The 20,852-nt window shown below is 29.9% G+C and overlaps 2 long non-coding RNA genes across 6 annotated transcripts; both read right to left on the bottom strand.

The window, feature by feature from the left end:
* Positions 1–9,549: 9,549 nt before the first annotated feature.
* LOC115884924 lies at positions 9,550–15,513 on the bottom strand. 3 transcript variants are annotated; one of them, XR_004050632.1, is made up of 5 exons: positions 14,038–15,513; positions 13,042–13,257; positions 12,493–12,637; positions 10,278–12,367; positions 9,550–9,672 (listed from the first exon to the last, which is right to left on the bottom strand). It is a non-coding gene; the product is annotated as an uncharacterized LOC115884924 (long non-coding RNA). The 3 variants fall into 3 exon arrangements; XR_004050633.1 differs by having other exon boundaries at positions 14,103–15,513; XR_004050634.1 differs by having other exon boundaries at positions 15,041–15,513.
* Positions 15,514–16,521: 1,008 nt separating this feature from the next.
* Positions 16,522–20,470, bottom strand: LOC115884947. Of its 3 annotated transcripts, XR_004050646.1 has the most exons (5): positions 18,990–19,221; positions 18,388–18,492; positions 17,974–18,189; positions 17,427–17,569; positions 16,522–17,289 (listed from the first exon to the last, which is right to left on the bottom strand). It is a non-coding gene; the product is annotated as an uncharacterized LOC115884947 (long non-coding RNA). The 3 variants fall into 3 exon arrangements; XR_004050647.1 differs by lacking the exons at positions 18,388–18,492; positions 18,990–19,221 and adding an exon at positions 19,990–20,470; XR_004050648.1 differs by lacking the exon at positions 18,388–18,492.
* Positions 20,471–20,852: the final 382 nt, after the last annotated feature.

Below are 20,852 nucleotides of genomic sequence, written 5' to 3'. Positions count from 1 at the left end.
TTCATTTCTCCAAGGGTATCAAAGTTTTTAATACTAAATATTTACTGAAGTTTAATTATTGATCAGTTATTGTGTTGCAATAATAAAAATAATACTACCTCATACAGAGTGTCTAAAAATTTATTTCAAATAATTTCTAGCTTTAAACGGCAATAACTTGTTTAATTTAAATGGATCACCCTGTATATTTTAGGAGAATCAGATGCACAATTTAATTGTCCATCAAATTGTATTATACCACTTTTACCTATCCCTTCAAGTTTTCGTAGAAAATGCATTTTCTTATAATTTAGGCCTCATTTATCAATATACCCATGGAATATGGACATTTTAGATTGTTTTTAAAGCAACAAATCTACAGGTGCTAAAAACGATAATATTACCAGCCTATTTGTTTACAAAAATAAAACTATTTAAATCTTTATAAAAGAGTATACCATTAATTACATATACCACCATTATTTCCGCCCAAATATTAATTAATTACATATTTAATTGTGTTAGTTAATAAATTATTCTAAATAAATGTGGATTTGGAATCAGAAATCAATATAATAATAAGTTATGAAAATGAATGTCTCTGTTGTTATAAATAAGCATCCGGCAAAAAATGAAATAACATTTTTAAGGTGCTACTTTTTACCACACTGTCTAATGCACATACAAAATTAAGTTTTTTAGTATTTGGAGCAATTATTATTAATCAACGCAAACAGTCGATTAATGTAGTTTGAATGCTGGAATCATATTAATTGGTCCTCTTTTACAAATATTTAAACAATTTTTTTATTTTTTAATGACATAAATGAACTATAGCGACAATATTAGTATCCGTACCCTTTAAAAATTTGTTATTATATTACAATATCTTTAAAAATAATCAAAAATGTCAATATTCCATGGGTATATTGATAATTGAGGTCTAGATTATAAGAAAATGCATTTTCTACAAAAACCTGAAGACATAGGTAAAAATGATATAATATAATTTGATCGGCAATTAAATTGTGCATCTGATTATCATAAAATATACAGGGTGTTCCATTTAAATTAAAGAAATTACTTTAAAATAAATTTTTAGACGCTCTGTATAAGATAGTATAATTTTTATTATTGCACCACAAAATTTAGTAAATAGAAATACTTCAGTACAATATTTGGTTATAAAAACTTAAAACTCCTGGAGAAATAAAGCATTAAAATTATTACTGTATTTTGACAAAAGCCTAAATATTTCAAAAACGGTAAGATTAAAATGCGGTAAACCTTAATCAAATTTACGTTTATTTTAATCGTAGAAACTAAAAACGTAATAATATACAGGGTGTTCTATTTAAAAAAATACAACTTTGATATTTTTTATTTATTTCGGCCACTCTGTGTCTTGTAAAAATATTTTTAAATTGTAGCTCTAATAGTCCTTCAACAAACCCAAAACTTACAATTTGTAAAAATATAATCGTTTAGATACAATACTCCGCGTCGTATGTGGTGAACAACCCTGTATAGGTTGTACAGAATGTCTCATTTTCATGTGTTTTACAGGATTTCTTGTTTATGAGAAGAGCTAAAAAGATGCGGTTTTCGCATTACTTGCATTATTTTAGGCATTATTTTAAATAAAAGGCGAATTTGAAATTGATGTTCTTTTCGACACCCCCTCGTATCTCGGTTACCTTATAACTTATCGAAAAGCTGATAACTGAGTCATGTAGAGTTGTTCACTTAGAATTCAGTGGTGTAACTAGTTTTTTGCTTAGGGCTGTCATTCTTGAAATATGACCCAAATTTATGTGTTTTTTTAATGGGACACTCCGTGTATTTTTTTCAAGTTTTATTTGGCTTGTTACCGATATACGAGGGGAGTCGAGAGATAAATCAATTTCACAGGAACTAAGAGATCTAGGACAAATATTTGCGTAGCATCTTTAGTTGCATTAAAAGTAGCACACTGCATCTTTGTATCTCTACTCATAAACGAGAAACAATGTAATACACACGAAAATGGGACATCCTGTATAAGGTTTGGAAAATTTGAGATTTTAAATATGAAATTTTAAAAACTTATCCAATCGTTTTCTCAAAAATATTAATATTAATATTGTTGTTCTATAAATGTGAGAAAAAAAGTCAATTTCAAGCCTAGATTGTTTTTGTATTCTTTAACAACCAAATTTCATAAGATTAAATTAAAAATGTTATAAGTAGGACAATAGCGACAAGGTTTAAAAGGTAATAATAAATTTACTGTTTTTTGTGTATTAATATTATGAAATATTTTTAAAAAGCAACGACTAAATACAATGCAAAACATAGTTACTAAATCAGGATTATACTGAATGTTTTAATCTTCTGTTTCAACTAAAAAACTAACTCATTTTTATTACAAAAATGAAAGTCAGATGCAAAAAAACGCAACGGAAATTTGTTTCGTCAAGTGTTTAGTGTGTTTTTTTAGCAAATAAAAAGTAAGCCACTAGTATCTAGTATCTCAAACGAAACAGCAACATTTTTTTTAAATCCGTTTTTCACAAACGTGTAGATCTACTACAAATCGTAAATCACCCTGTATAAATATTTTTTACTGTTTAATTTTAACTGATACAGCTCTGATTTTTTTTTCAGTATATACATTCCTCGATATTGTTATGCATTTAAAAATTATTTTTTTTAATTCATTTTCTTATATCCCTCGTATTCGATACAAAAAGGAAAAAAGTACTCTTTCCACAAGGCCTACTTAGTTTTTTTTACAAACACATAATATACAGGGTGTCTGAATTTATGAGAAGCAAATCGTCAATCGTTTTTTTGACTTTAAAATTTCCGGATTTTTTTTAGTTGACAGAAAAGAATAGTAACATAATGAAATACAAGCCTGTGATTGGTGATTAATATAAAACATTAGTTTTCAGTACAAATTAAATAAAAAACTCTATAAATCATTTTTTTTCAATAATTATAGTTCTTTAGCATGTTGGAAAAAAAAACACCTAAATTGAATATTTTGGGGTACCCTGTATATTAATTTTTTATTTCACTATCGAGTATACCATTACAAACCTAAAAATATGATATTCGACGAAGTATTTGAACGGGAATAAATTACTATTAACAAAAAATAACGATAATACTATTAAATATTTGTACAGTTTTTGTATGTTGTGTAGAAAAAAATACCCCCCGCCCCCCCACTCCTAACCTAACTTTTCCATCGTTTACCTCATCAATCCCTTCCCAAACAACCCCTAAGCCCGGTCCTGTGATTTTTATGTGACGAGAATAGTAGTAGTTGACCAAAAAAAAAGAACATTAAATTTTTAGTACGGTACTGGATATTTTAAAAAATTGAGAGGTATTTGTAAAAAATGTCAAAAAAAAGTCACTGAGATTTCCTGTAATAAATTAAATAAATATGCATACTAAATTGATCTTAATTTTAAAATTAAAATATAACACACAACTTCGTTTTTTTTACCTAAATTTAGTTCTTTTTTAAAAGGTTTGATTTTTTTTACCTGTTGCATTTTTTGTATTTTTTATTTTTGTAACTTCAAGACTTTAATAAAAAAAAGAAAAAAACTTTGTTGTGTTGGTAAATACCCTCGTATTGCCGCCACTCTACGCCGCTGGTATGAAGCGTTTGTAGCCGGTATCTTAATAATTACATTTTCTAATATGAAGCTACTTCATGTTGAAATAAAATTAAAATCTATTTATATTTTTTTACGTCAAACATCTTTTAAAATGCCTGTCGCAAAGTTTGCAGATTTTAAATTCAGTGGTTTTATCCAAAAACATAAAGAAAACCCACGAATAATATGTTTTTATTGTGGTACATCACAAAGTTCAGTCATGTGCTACGTACATAAAATACCATTGACAAATAAAGAAAAAGCCCAGATACAAGAGATATCTGTCTTACATTTTAATATGTTTTTCGGTATTTTTCAGCATTTGACAAGATTTTTGCATAAAAATTTGCATCAGTTGTTGATCTGTCCGCATAATACCGTATTTTCTATACAGGGCGAGTCTTAAATAAGTTGAAATATTTCTAGGGGTAGTATATTTCAACTCCAGAAACTCCTTTTTCGCAAAAAAAACATTGGGAATTTTTGATAATATGGCAACAGTAGTAGATTAAATTTTCGAGAAAGAAAACCCAGAAAAGACCCAGTGGTTCTCAAAATTTAATCATAAAATTTTTTTTTCGAAGTAAAAAAAATAACTCGGTTATTTTGGACTACATTGATTGAGTTTTGAAAAACGCTACAGAGAAAATGTGTTTCTTTTGTCGAGATTTACCAGCCCTGAAATATTTGCACTTATTTATCACTCACCCTGTATATTATTCCAGTTATAGTAACATTTTTGTAATAGTTTTAAGTAGCTATACCTCTTGTTTTTAAAATATCAGGTAACCGTACATTTTTAACAATAATAATTAATAAAAAACAAAGAAAATTTAAAAATTTACCAACAAAAAAATTATTGTAATAAAAAAAGTATATAAATTTTATATATTATTATATTTTTTTCAATGAATTTTTATTAAAATTATATGTTGTCTTATTTTATTTTAATAAACTGTGAAAAAAGAATTTTCGAAAAATTATCGTAAGACTGATACACAAAACTATTTTTGCAGTACTACTTGCTTTTCATTTAGGCCTCTAAAAACTCTTCAGCCCTATCCCTTTGTTATTCCCTTACCCCCACCACAAAAACACACGTACACAAGTGAATCACACACAAAACTAAAAAAAGGAAAAAAATACACACGAATTTAGTAATTTTTTTATATTATATAGATAGTTTTTAATATTAATGATAATATACAGGTTTATCCACTGTCCACCGGTAGATGGTTCTTCTACGCCTGTATAAGTGTGTGTAAATATCGCAGGAGAGCCATCTATTGGACGATATATGTACTTACACCGGTCACTGAAAGATACACATTCCCTAAAAACCCTATAGTGTTCCCTTTCTATGTTTTTTAGTACCATACGATCGAGAAAAAAAACGTCGTCAAGGAAGGCTGTGGAATAGCAGTTGATGATAATTTTGTTGAGGTCCCTTTCTGCCAGCTGGCGTTAAAAAATGACGTCTAGTAATTGACCTTGTCATTCCCCAGTCGTCTTAGACGCCGTTTTTTTTCGATTATACGGTATACATGCCATACCTTCCCATGAAAATGATTGTTTGCCATTTTTTTTTGTTTCTTTGGGTCACTTTACAAAAAAAAAATAAGTGTATAGTGTGATTGTTTTTCTTTTAAGTTATTTTAATTATTGATAATTATTGTATATTTATACAGGGTGTCCCAATATTCCGGTGATCCAATTTAACTTATTTTGATTTTAAAAATACCTAGTTCTTCTATATGTCCACGGAATATTCGGACACCCTGTGTATATTTCCACACGACGACGAGACATTGGCATATTAGAATATCGCGTAAACTCGAGTGTTTATATTATTTTTGTAATGTGTACATATTAAATAAGGAAAAAAAGATTATATATATTATTTTTTTGTTTAGTTAGGCGAATTATTGTTTCTCGTTTTAGATCAAATCCTGTAATTCTTTATTATTGTATTTAATTTTTTCTTGTAATTTTCTTTAAGAGAATTCTTCTGTAGAGTACTAAAATGAATCACGTACAAAGTCTTCATCAATTTATTTTTTTTTTTATTTGTTATTTTTTGTAGGCATCAAAAATGTTTGACTTTTTAAAATAAAATAACAACTAATTCAAATAACTCTCTCTACTAATTTAAATAACTACTAATTGAACGTTAAAAAAAGTGTTTTAAAAAATTTTAAACTATAAATTACAAAAAAAATAGTACCTACAAAGTGTTCCATTTTTGTAGTAGAGCTACAAAGATGCAGTTTTCGTACTACTATGTTACTTTTTTTTATGAAACTAAAGATGCTACAGACAGATTTGTCTTAGTCTTCTTAGTTCCTAAAATATAGAGCGATTTTGAGAATACTGCGTTTTTTACCCCCTTTGAAACCTGAGACCCTTTGAATTTTTGGTGTAGAATTCAGTAGCGTAACTAGCTTTTCTTTGGGAACTGTCATTTTTGAATATACAGGGTGGCGCACTTCATTCGCCTCGGTTGATTATACTAAAACGAAAAGATGTAGAAACAAAATATTTTAGGGATATATGTGGGGAGACAATGTGTACAATTTAAAATTATTTTGAAATATACAGGGTGTTTCAGAATTAAGATGTTATTATACAAAGTTATATTTTATTATATACAAAGTTATATTTTTTCTTATGGAACACCCGGTATTTTATTTCATTTTTGGATTCTTGGGCCCAAGAAAAGGCATTTATTATATGGGGTAAATATGTTTAAAATGTTTAGTTTTTGAGATTAGACCAGCAATTTTTGATACCCCTGTATACATTTAAGGAAGGAATAACATTTTTCTGTAAAGTTTATTTCTCTACCTTTAAACACAGCACAAGAACTAATTCTGAAAAGTAATGTACAATCTATTCTATTGTAGCATGCAAATTTAAATATCTTTCAATATCTCAAAAAACAAAGATTTTAAACATATTTAACCCTTATAATAAATACCTTTTTTGGGGCTCAAGAATCCAAAGATGAAATAAAATACCGGGTGTTTCATAAGAAAAAATATAACTTTGGTATGGATCTTAGTTCTGAAACACCTTGTACATTTCAAAATAATTTTAAATTGTACACATTACCTCCCCACATATACCCATAGAATATTTTGTTTCTACATCGTTCAGTTTTCGTATAATCAACCGAGACGAATGAGGTGCGCCACCCCGTATATTTTTTTCTTTGCCTTGTTATCAATTTTCTAAAAATATAGCCCATTCTTATTTTTGTAAATGTTGATGCACTTGTCCAATCATTTCACACACGGCAACTAGAAAGGAAAAATCCGAGTATATTTTTAGAATACTCATAATAAGGCAAATAAAATGAAAAAAAATAGGGTGTCCCATTTAAAAAAAACATATGTGGGTCATGTTTCAAGAATGACAGCTTCCAGCGAAAAACTATGGGACTCGAAACCATAAGATATCGGAGATACGAGGAGACTCGAAAAATGCATCAATTTCAAATTCTCCCTCTATATCAGGAACTAAGAGGTGTAAGACAAATCTGTCTTTAGCATCTTGAGTCTCATAAAAAAGTATCATAGCAATGTGAAAACCGCATCTTTGTATCTCTATTCATAAACGAAAAACCATGTAAAACACGAACAATGGGACACCCTGTACAAAATATCAATATAAAACAAAATAAAATAAGTTCGATGTTGACTTGATTTGTGATGTGATTTACACCATTATACATATTTATATTTTACTCTCTTGTTTTTATTTCTAAAGGTGGGTTTATATGCATCCGTCATGCGTCATCCGTCTTTCCGTCATCACACCAATTGTGTTGCGGTATTACCTGTCATTTTTGAAGTAAACCAATAAAATCAACGACTGACAACGCATGACGGATGCATGTGAACCCACATTAACTGTTTTTTTTATTTATCTCTATTATTAATAAATGAAATTGTAAATGAATAGCTGTCATTTGGATGACAGGAAGAGGTCGAACCGTACGAAAGCATATTTTCTAACATGTCATTGTTGGAAAACGATGAAATCACTTATCACTCTGTACATGATAGCAAAAAATGTATTATTTATTCATTATTAGTTTGTAATCATGCTTGCATTGCAATAAAGTCGCATACAATGTAATATACTTGACTGGTTTTATTTCAAATCCCTTATAATTTACATGGTGTTTCCATAAGTAGTCAATTTTTAAATTTTTTAACACCCTGTAGTCAAAAAGGAAGTAGAGACCCCAAACGTCAGTTTATATGAACACACTGAATCTTGACTACTTAGGTAACACCCTGTATATGTTACAGACATTGCTATACACAGGGCATTTACGAAAATGATCATGAACTATGGGCAATGTTGAAAATGTTACTCTTTTATTGGTTCTTGTTAGTCATTGTGAGAAATATATAATGATATATATATATATATATATATATATATATATATATATATATATATATATATATCAATACAACTATCGGTAGTAACAGCAATATAACAGGTAACATTTTCTCAATGCCTCTGAAAGCCCTTTCTACTGCACACTGACAGTGACATTCAATTTTAAAATCAACACATCCAAGCAATAAGTTCATTAAAATTAAAAGTTAACCGTATCAAAAATTCTTGACTAAATGGTGAATGCAACTGCTTACTCCTGGTATCGAAAAATACCTCCTCGCTTTTATATGCTCCTGGTACAAATTTAAGAGAATTCTATTTTCTATATGCCATTTAAAATTCTTGACAAAATGGTGAATGCAACTATTTACTCCTGGTATCGAAAAATACCTCCTCGCTCTTATGTGCTCCTGGTACAAATTTAAGAATTCTATTTTCTATATGACATTTAAAATTCTTGACTAAATGGTGAATGCAACTGCCTACTCCTGGTATCGAAAAATACCTCCTCGCACTCATATGCTCCTGATCGAAAATCCAAGCGTCAGTTTTTAACAAAAGGTAGTCAAAATAAATTACACATGGCAAAAATCGGAGGACTTCACCAACGAGTTCGAACGAGTTAGATTTTTTCGAAAAACGGCCATAACTTCTAAACTATAAGAGATATCGAGGAACGGAAGTCGGCATTCGATTCGCCTTTCAACCCTCTATAAGGGTGCATAATTAGGGCGCGATCGGAGACAAAAAAAATTTTTCGGCAAAAATGAAGGAAGGTTAACCCCTTACCTCATTTTTCGCCAAAAAATTTTTTGGTCTCCGATCGCGCCCTCGTTTTGCGCCCTTATAGAGGGTTGAAATGCCTATCGAATGCCGAGTTCCGTTCCTCTCTAACCCTTATACTTTCCGAGATATTAAGGGTTGAAGTTTGGAAACGAGGTCAAAGTGCTAGAGATAGCAAAAATACCGTTGTTTAATGCTATATTTACATATGGTACTAAATTTGCTCCTTACCTCTTCGCTTTTATGTGTTCCTGATAGAAATCGGCGATTTTTGACTCGGTTTAAAATTTTTCGTGCGGTCTTTGACAAAAATCGAATTTTCTCGGATATGTATCAGGAGTACATAAGAGCGAAGAGGTAAATATTGGTACTCAATTTAATCCTTACCTCTTCACACTTATGTGCTAATGATAGAAATCGGTGATTTTGGGCAAGCATTAAAAATGTTCATCCAATTTTTGTTAAAAGCTGAATTATGTTGGATTTGTATCAGGGGTACATAAGAGCGAGGAGGTAAAGGTAGGTATTATTTTTATATAAAAATACTGTCTATTCCAGAACAACTTGTTAAGTTGTTTAATATTAGGATATGTTATTTATGTAATTTTTAAATGACTTTCTTTTTGTTCAGGATTAGACAGTAGTTTTAATTTTGGTTCAATAAAACTCATTTATTATTAATTATTATTTATTTACATATTATATTTTATTATTATTAGAGTAATTAGAGTATATTAGAGTAACATAAAAAGTATATTAAAATCCAAGGAGTTGATGGACATGCTGATGTCTATGTTGTGGTAAATAAATCTTCTGGCTACCCTTCTGGAAAGTCTTGGTTCTGTAAGGAAAATATAAAGAAATAATTAATTATTTGTTCACTAACAAGCTTGATTAAAAACTATTACCATATGATCGAAAAAAAAACGGCGTCAGCGATGGCTATGAAATGAAGATCGCTGTCATTTTATATGTAAATTTATATGGGAAATGTCATCGATCGTCATTTCCCAGCCAACAGGACGCCGTTTTTTTTTCGATCATACGATACTTCTATAACTTGAAATTATCAGTAAATTGATAGGGTACATAAAATATTACAAGATATATGTATGGGAATTTTCGTAACATAGAAAACTTTTTTAATAGTAATACGAGGAAAAAATATAGTTAAGTTTGCTGTATTTGTAATTAAGAAATATTTTAATTACACTAATTATAAAGTGTTAAAAATTCTCACTTTTTATATAGGCAACTATATATACACGTTAATGTATTTATAGTTGCCTATACATTGATAAATTGTGGCGTCAAATTTTGCCGGTTTGATTTGCGCCGTTTTATTTGAAATTACCCATTTATATCTATATCTTTTACAAAATACAATAATATTAGGTATTTATTAAACATATCGATTGAAAAAAGACACCTTTTAGTATAATTTACCTAAAACTATATTCCTGTCTCTTCAATGATGAATTATATCCTGAAATTCACTGCTGAATGTTGAATTTAATCAACCAAATGACATCTTGAAGAGGGGGTTCAACTGAAGTGCAGCTGTCCTTGTCCGAAAAATCTTTGTTCCAAAGCAGTACAATATCCTATTCAAAAATTCAATTTTAAAATGAATCAGAAGCAGAATAAAAAAAATCAATTGGAAAATAAACAAAATTTGTATAAAACTATTCAACTATTATATGTAGGCATCAATAGAAATACAATCAAAGACTTGAGAGTCTTAAACGAATAGCAATACTATAAACAATAACATAAATAAAAACAAGTAATTTAAAAATACAAGAAACAGTAAAGTTTTACTGTGCATGATATGATGAATTGAAAAAAGCCAAGAAAAGTGATTCTAAAATTACACCTCTCAGCTTTCAAGAAATAAAATGCCTTAGGGAAGCCTGGACATAGAATTACACAATACAAAAATAATTAAAAACGATACAAGTGAATGATGACTGATAACTCAGAAATACATAAATTAATAGATTTACTAGAATCCTTCAAGAATGTAGATAATATGGGAGACAAATAAAAAATTAAGGTATAATAAATTAAAAACGATTGCATGAAAATGACTGATAAAAGTCAAAGAAGAATGAGAGAGAAAAATATACAATTGTATACAAAAAAGACGACGAAAATTCACGAAAATGGATAAAACATAAGATAGAATTCTATCAGGTAATAGAAATGTAAGAATATCCTCTTAGCAATCAATGCTCTTAGCAACGTTTTTTATAGAGAGAGTTTATAGAATTGATGAATGATAATATTCTAGTAATAAAGAAAATATGGCAGACAAAAATAGTGAAATAGAGGTAGGCCAAAAGCAAGATTGGTCAAAAATTTTTAGATGATATTAAAAAAAGAGGAATGTGGTCAATACGAACTGGAAAAATGACAACAAATTATGCTTAGCCTCCTCTCAGAAATATCTAGTCAAAATTTAACATCAAGCACATAAAGAAAAATCCTCCAGAGCATCAAGTTCGCCCCCCCTCATCCGATTTAACCCTTGTCCACGATTAAGCCTCACCAGTCAGTTCCCATCCCAGCTAAGCAGCCTCGTCTCGGGTCGCCCTCGTCACCCATCGAGCGGACATCCACCGGGACCCCCTACAGGCGGACCCCCCTCATCATCTTCAATGTGTCCGATATCCCGCCCCCTGCCTCTTCGAGGGTCACGGAATACGTGCACGAAGAAGTCTCGGAGCTTGGATGCCAGGTCGTATCCGGCCGAAGCCTCTAGCGTTAGAACACCTAGCTCGTAAACCAGAGGGTGGTGACTCCCTTGGGTACCTATGCATGCTACATAGGTCATCGATGCCCGAACATCAGGGTTAGGGAGCGACCCGGGTCTCCTCTTTTGCGGGGAGGCTAGCTGTGATGCTCTGGAGTCGATATTATTCAGAAAAATTCATTGGAAAAAAGGCTAGGAAAAACAGAAGAGACATCGTCTGAGGACGAGTCAGGTTTTTTGAATAAATGGCGAATGCGCCAGGAATTGATTGGGAATAGTTCTTATTGTGGGAGTTTTAAGTGTATTTTGTGTGTTTAAACACAGGCAAAAGGAACCAACAAGATCTGTAAAATTATAGCAATTCATGGGATACAATCTGAAAAAAATGACATAAAAATGTATCCATCAAAACTAAAATTCTGTACAAGGAATTACACAAGCAAAAAAGCATTAGAAAAATAACACCATAAGAAAAATAATGCAAATAAAAGAGACTTATTGAAATACAGGCAATAAAATACTTTAAAGAATTAATGAATGATGTTATTATTACCACAATGGAGAAAATATGGGACTCAGGATATTATAGAAAATTGAAAGTTAACCAAAAACAACAGGATGTAAAATTCTAATTAGATTTTACCAATAAGAAAATGAAGTGGCCAAAGGCCAAAAAAATTAGATATACTTGTAAGTCCTTATGCATTGTTGGTAATATTCATGAAAAAGATAAATGTACTGCCCTGGAACTGTATACAACGATCGATTTGTTGTACAAAATCTGTAACAAAGAAATAAACAATATTACATTTCATTATAATTTATATCTACAAGTTTTACATATATTTGATTAAAAAAAAAATATTTATTAGATATATTTGATTTAAAAAAAATAGTACTATTTACCTAAAATGATTTAGGTTCTCTTCAATGTTGAATTTCGTGATTCCACTGTCGAATGTTGAATTTATTCAATGTAATGGGCATCTTCTTCAAACTGTTGCAGATGAAGAAGGACATAACCATCAACTGTCCACGAAGATAAAGCCTACTAAATAGAATTATTAAGCTGTAGCATATCTTTTTTACTCAGTTACATATACTTTAGTTAATGTTAATAGATATTATTAAATCCTTTAACAAGGGAGATACATAGTATTTTATAATATCTACTAGCACATAGTTTGTAAAGTAAGTGCATTAAAACAGTAGATGCATTTAAAATTTAAATTTAGAAATAAACAATGCTATAATTTGTTCTTGGATTTAATTTCAAATTTTTTTAATGATCGAGTAGGCAACCAGTAAAATTAAGAACTAAAGAAATAAATTAAGTTACATGCTGGTTTTGATTTAAGCATAAGTATATACGTATATAATAATGTGACTAAAATAAATATAAACTGTGAAAAGTACAATTGTTCCTGTAATATATTAACAAAAATTAAGACTTACTTTGTTTAGTTTCAAAGTCGTAGTTGTAGATATGGCTGAACTGTGTTAGATAAGCCTCAATTTGCCATAAATCTTTGTCTCCCGATGCTTTTTATCTTCCTGCATCGGATTTAACCCTTGGTCAAAGATTAGCTACCTTCTCTGAGATCACTCCTACCTCCTCTTCTGTGAAAGGATGCATGAAGAATGTATGCTCATATGTGCTATTATTAATGTCTAAAACAAAACAAAAAATATATTTGGGACACTCAAAAATTACAATCTTCTACTAAAAATTACTGTTCTGTTTGTGAAAAGTATATTTGTTAGAGTTTTTAAAGTAATTTTTAATCCTTAACGTAATAATATGCAGTCTTTTGAAGTAGTGTGACTAATACCCTTGTATTTCAGAAATCAAAACAACAAAGTTTTTACCTACTACGTAAAAAAAGTGTGAGAATATCCAGATCAAAACAAGAAATTCCTTAGATAGGATCTTTTCCTCGTTAATGTATCTAAAAATTTTGCGATTTAGCTTTCCTAAAATTAAACAACAATACAACTAAAATACCATATTTCTAAATGTGCAGTTTGGGAAAAATGGGAATGATAAAAACATTATGTAATATACTATGTAAAATGCAATAAACAATGTAATATTTAGAATAAAACACATCCAAACCTTTAGAAAATATATTTTATGATGTTAAAACATAGAAAATAATATAGTAGACATACAAAAGTTAATATCTGAAAAAACTCCAGTCTCCATGACGGATTATAAGTGCAAAAACAAAGACAAGGCTAACAAATACAAAGAGAACTTATAATTTGTATTGAAATCAACAATTACGTAGTAATGTTTGATCATTTTTTCGTTAGGAAATTATAAAAGAAAGTATTTAAACAGTATTATTACGTAAAAACATTGTTAAATTCCAAGAGACGCCGTTGGCGATAACAAAAACTTTGGAGAAGAAAAAATACGTAAAATATCACGAAATAAACGGTACTTACTATTACAGATGATCGAGCAGAGCCTTAAGAAAAGTTTATGAACAAATAATACACAATAAAATCACCTTTTCCAGCAAAAATTTCAAAAAATCGTAATCCCTGACGGCAAACCGCAGTAAGACATGTTTAATTTTTCGGTTAAAAAAATCATAAATGGTGCTAAATAAAAATAATAGATGACTCTGATCAGACACTTTTTGGAACCCTAAAAATATAGATTTCTGTTAAATGTCGTTAGAGTTAACTATTCCACGTTCGATGGTGCCACACTTGAAATAGTAGATTTCTTTATTCTAAAAATTCACAGTACAGTCACCTTCCGCTAGATGTCAGGAGAGGCAATTTTACAGAATTCTACATCTATTAATAGCGTAGTTTCGTTACATTGCGGCAGATAGCGCCACAACTAAATTTAGTTACAAGAAAAATCACCGCGACAAATTGGCGCTGCAATCATTTAGGCGGGCTTTAAGGAAAATTTGAATGGACACATTTTTCTTTTAGACAGATCGTTATTGCAATATAGTCCAGATTCTTATTTAAAATGTCCAAAATAACTTTATAGCATATTCAGTTTATTGAATATTATGTTAGTTAGTACACTTATTAATATAATTACAGTTAAAAAATATTTATTTTTTAGAATATTTAGAATGATATTATGAGAAAATCATCTAAATAATATGATCTAAACAGTAAACTATTAGACTTTATGCTGTAAATTATATGACTGAAATATTAATTGTTTAATAAATGGCTATAATTTTTCTAAGAGTCTAAAAATTCATTCAAAATCCCCATAATAGGAATTTTAATGAAATCTAATAAGTACCACCCACATTAATGTTTAAATTATTTCCGGTACTATAATACTGATAACCGTGTGAAGTACTGTATGTATTCAGTAAAGAATTTATACCTAAATATTTTACAAAATATCTACAATATGAGGCATTTGTCAAATATACTTGATTTAAAAAAAAAATATTTTAGTATAATTTACCTAAAATTATTCTATTCCTCTTCAGTGATGAATTTCATCCTATTGAATGTTGATCCAATTGAATGTTGGATATAATCAATCTAATGGCATCTTGATGAGGCTTCTTGAATTGAAGTGCAGCTGTCCTTGTCCAAAAATCCTTGTTCCAAAGCAGTACAATATCCCATTCATGAATCGAAAACTATACAATCGCATGTTGGCATCAACAGAAATGAAATCAAAGACTTGGAAGTCTTAGAAGAATTACAGCAAATAAGAAATAATACATAAAGAAGAGATTAAGAAATAAAATTAGAAGAAAAACAATAAAGAGAAAGACTGTTTGCCTTGCTTGATAGCATCATATCTCTTAAAGAAAAGTGGAACTTTGTGAAATTGATCTTATGGACAGCAGATCCTAGGATTGTCTGACTGAAAATATTTGCTAGTTCATTTAGCGTTACCCAGGGTGCACCCACGTGGAGGCGAACTAGCTTTACCCCCCAGAATAAAAACAATATGAGAGACAAATAGAGATAAGATAAATTGAAAAAAACTGGTGAAGGGAAGGAAAAATAGATAAACTTGGAAAAGTTTCAGAAAAAAATGTCTATACCTAAAAAAATGTACCTACATAATATAACAAAATTAGTCAGACAATCAACGGAAAAATTTATAGAACTGATGTATGATGACACTCCCATAAGGAAGAAAATATGGAAGACAAATAATAAAATAGATATGATTTAGTTGCAGAAATTGAAAAAAATGGCATGAAAATGAATTCCAAAAAAAAACTATAATTCTAGACGAAATATGTCTTAGAAGAATCTCAGAAGAATGACACAAAAAAGGTATACAAAAAACTTAAGAGAAATACAATCAATAGAAGAATTTATAGAATTAATGAATGACGCATTCCTATAATAAAGAAAATACGGGTGAAATATAGTGAAAAGGATATGATGAATTGAAAAAATATACAAATTTACAGGAGAGTCATTGGAAGAGTATATACAAAATTGATGAATGATATTCCAGTAGTAAAGAACATATATGGCAGACAAAAATAAAGAGGTAGGCCAAAAGCAAGACGAAGCAAAACAATATTAGATGATATTAAAAAATAAAAAAGAACCTGGTAAATAACAACACGAAAAGTTATGCTTAGCCTCCTCTAACGAATATCTCGTCAAAATAGGACTCAAGTACATAAAGAAAAATCCTCCAGAGCATCAAGTTCGCTCCCCCCTCAACCGATTTAACCCTTGTCTGACGATTAAGCCTCACCAGTCAGTTCCCATCCCAGCTAAGCAGCCTCGTCTCGGGGTCGCCCTCGTCGCCCATCGAGCGGACATCCACCGGGACCCCCTACAGGCGGACCCCCTCATCATCTTCAATGTCCGATATCCCGCCCCTGCCTCTTCGAGGGTCACGGAATACGTGCACGAAGAAGTCTCGGAGCTTGGGTGCCAGGTCGTATCCGGCCGAAGCCTCTAGCGTTAGAACACCTAGCTCGTAAACCAGAGAGTGGTGACTCCCTTGGGTACCTATGCATGCTACATAGGTCATCGATGCCCGAACATCAGGGTTAGGGAGCGACCCGGGTCTCCTCTTTTGCGGGGAGGCTAGCTGTGATGCTCTGGAGTCCATATTATTCAGAAAAATTCATTGAAAAAAAGGCTGGGAAAAACAGAAGTGACATCGTCTGAGGACGAGTCAGGTTTTTTGAATAAATGGCGAATGCGCCAGGAATTGATTGGGAATAGTTCTTATTGTGGGAGTTTTAAGTGTATTTTGTGTGTTTAAACACGGGCAAAGGGAACCAACAAGATCTGTAAAATTATAGCAATTCATGGGATACAATCTGAAAAAAATGACATAAAAATGTATCCATCAAAACTAAAATTCTGTACAAGGAATTACACAAGCAAAAAAGCATTAGAAAAATAACACCATAAGAAAAATAATGCAAATAAAAGAGACTTATTGAAATACAGGCAATAAAATACTTTAAAGAATTAATGAATGATGTTATTATTACCACAATGGAGAAAATATGGGACTCAGGATATTATAGAAAATTGAAAGTTAACCAAAAACAACAGGATGTAAAATTCTAATTAGATTTTACCAATAAGAAAATGAAGTGGCCAAAGGCCAAAAAAATTAGATATACTTGTGTCCTTATGCATTGTTGGTAATATTCATGAAAAAGATAAATGTACTGCCCTGGAACTGTATACAACCATCGATTTGTTGTACAAAATCTGTAACAAAGAAATAAACAATATTACATTTCATTATAATTTATATCTATATTATATTATATAAGTTTTACATATATTTGATTTAAAAAAAAATATTTATTACATATATTTGATTTAAAAAAAATAGTACAATTTACCTAAAATGAATTAGGTTCTCTTCAATGTTGAATTTCGTGATTCCACTGTCGAATGTTGAATTTATTCAATGTAATGGGCATCTTCTTCAAATGTTGCAGATGAAAAAGGACATAACCATCAACTGCCACGAAGATAAAGCCTACTAAATAGAATTATTAAGCTGTATTATATTTTTTTTTACTCAGTTACATATACTTTAGTTAATGTTAATAGATATTATTAAATCCTTTAACAAGGGAGATACATAGTATTTTATAATATCTACTAGCACATAGTTTGTAAAGTAAGTGCATTAAAACAGTAGATGCATTTAAAATTTAAATTTAGAAATAAACAATGCTATAATTTGTTCTTGGATTTAATTTCAATTTTTTTAATGATCGAGTAGGCAACCAGTAAAATTAAGAACTAAAGAAATAAATTAAGTTACATGCTGGTTTTGATTTAAGCATAAGTATATACGTATATAATAATGTGACTAAAATAAATATAAACTGTGAAAAGTACAATTGTTCCTGTAATATATTAACAAAAAATAAGACTTACTTTGTTTAGTTTCAAAGTCGTAGTTATAGATATGGCTGAACTGTGTTTGATAAGCCTCAATTTGCCATAAATCTTTGTCTCCCAATGCTTTTTATCTTCCTGCATCGGATTTAATCCTTGGTCAAAGATTAGCTACCTTCTCTGAGATCACTCCTACCTCCTCTTCTGTGAAAGGATGCATGAAGAATGCATGCTCATATGTGCTATTATTAATGTCTAAAACAAAACAAAAAATATATTTAGGACACCCAAAAATCACAATCTTCTACTAAAAATTACTGTTCTGTATGTGAAAAGTATATTTGTTAGAGTTTTAAAGTAATTTTTAATCCTTAACGTAATAATATGCAGTCTTTTGAAGTAGTGTGACTAATACCCTTGTATTTCAGAAATCAAAACAACAAAAGTTTTTACCTACTACGTAAAAAAGGTGTGAGAATATCCAGATCAAAACAAGAAATTCCTTAGATAGGATCTTTTCCTGGTTAATGTATCTAAAAATTTTGCGATTTACCTTTCCTAAAATTAAACAACAATACAACTAAAATACCATATTTCTAAATGTGCAGTTTGGGAAAAATGGGAATAAAAAAACATTATGTAATATACTATGTAAAATGCAATAAACAATGTAATATTTAGAATAAAACATATCCAAACCTTTAGAAAATATGTTTTATGATGATAAAACATAGAAAATAATATAGTAGACATACAAAAGTTAATATCTGAAAAAACTCCAGTCTGCATGACGCATTATAAGTGCAAAAACAAAGACAATGCTAACAAATACAAAGAGAACATGAAGAGAACTTGTAATTTGTATTGAAATCAACAATTACGTAATAATGTTTGATCATTTTTTCGTTAGGAAATTATAAAAGAAATTATTTAAACAGTATTATTACCTGTTATTACGTAAAAACATTGTTAAATTCCAAGAGACGCCGTTGGCGATAACAAAAACTTTGGAGAAGAAAAAATACGTAAAATATCACGAAATAAACGGTACTTACTATTATAGATGATCGAGCAGAGCCTTAAGAAAAGTTTATGAACAAATAATACACAATAAAATCACCTTTTCCAGCAAACATTTCAAAAAATCGTAATCCCTGACGGCAAACGGCAGTAAGACATGTTTAATTTTTCGGTTAAAAAAATCATAAATGGTGCTAAATAAAAATAATAGATGACTCTGATCAAACACTTTTTGGAACCCTAAAAATATAGATTTCTGTTAAATGTCGTTAGAGTTGAACTATTCCACGTTCGATGGCGCCATACTCGAAATAGTAGATTTCTTTATTCTAAATATTCACAGTACAGTCACCTTCCGCTAGATAGCAGGAGAGGCAATTTTACAGAATTCTACACCTATTAATAGCGTAGTTTCATTACGTTGCTGCAGATGACGCCACAGCTAAATTTAGTTACAAGAAACACCACCGCGATAAACTGGTGCTGCGATCATTTAGGCGGGCTTTAAGGAAAATTTGAATGGACACATTTTTCTTTTAGACAGATCATTATTGCAATATAGTCCAGATTCTTATTTAAAATGTCCAAAATAATTTTATAGCATATTCAGTTTATTGAATATTATGTTAGTACATTTATTAATATAATTACAGTTAAAAAATATTTATTTTTTTGAATATTTAGAATGATATTATGAGAAAATCATCTAAATAATATGATCTAAACAGTAAACTATTAGACTTTATGCTGTAAATTATATGACTGAAATATTAATTGTTTAATAAACGGCTATAATTTTAGTAGAGTCTAAAAATTCATTCAAAATCCCCATAATAGGAATTTTAATAAAATCTAATAAGTACCACCCACATTAATGTTTAAATTATTTCCGGTACTATAATACTGAAAACCGTGTGAAGTACTGTATGTATTCAGTAAAGAATTTATACCTAAATATTTTACAAAATATCTACAATAATATGAGGCGTTTGTCAAATATACTTGATTTTAAAAAAATATTTTAGTATAATTTACCTAAAATTATTCTATTCCTCTTCAGTGATGAATTTCATCCTATTGAATGTTGATCTAATTGAATGGTGGATATAATCAATCTAATGGCATCTTGATGAGGGTGCTTGAATTGAAGTGCAGCTGTCCTTGTCCAAAAATCCTTGTTCCAAAGCAGTACAATATCCCATTCATGAATCGAAAACTATACAATCGCATGTTGGCATCAACAGAAATGAAATCAAAGACTTGGAAGTCTTAGAAGAATTACAGTAAATAAGAAATAATACATAAAGAAGAGATTAAGAAATAAAATTAGAAGAAAAACAATAAAGAGAAAGACTGTTTGCCTTGCTTGATAGCATCATATCTCTTAAAGAAAAGTGGAACTTTGTGAAATTGATCTTATGGACAGGAGATCCTAGGATTGTCTGACTGAAAATATTTGCTAGTTCATTTAGCGTTACCCAGGGTGCACCACGTGGAGGCGAACTAGCTTTACACCCCCCAGAATAAAAACAATATGAGAGACAAATAGAGATAAGATAAATTGAAAAAAACTGGTGAAGGGAAGGAAAAATAGATGAACTTGGAAAAGTTTCAGAAAAAAATGTCTATACCTAAAAAAATGTACCTACATAATATAACAAAATTAGTCAGACAATCAACGGAAAAATTTATAGAACTGATGTATGATGACACTCCCATAAGGAAGCAAATATGGAAGACAAATAATAAAATAGATATGATTTAGTTGCAGAAATTGAAAAAAATGGCATGAAAATGAATTCCAAAAAAAAACTATAATTCTAGACGAAATATGTCTTAGAAGAATCTCAGAAGAATGACACAAAAAAGGTATACAAATATATACAAAAAACTTAAGA

The sequence above is a fragment of the Sitophilus oryzae genome, unplaced genomic scaffold, assembly GCF_002938485.1.
Source record: "Sitophilus oryzae breed Bouriz unplaced genomic scaffold, Soryzae_2.0 scaffold_358_pilon_pilon, whole genome shotgun sequence".
NCBI lineage: Eukaryota > Metazoa > Arthropoda > Insecta > Coleoptera > Curculionidae > Sitophilus > Sitophilus oryzae.
The sequence above is the reverse complement of the archived record's forward strand: the minus strand, read 5'-3'. Positions and strand labels throughout refer to the sequence as shown.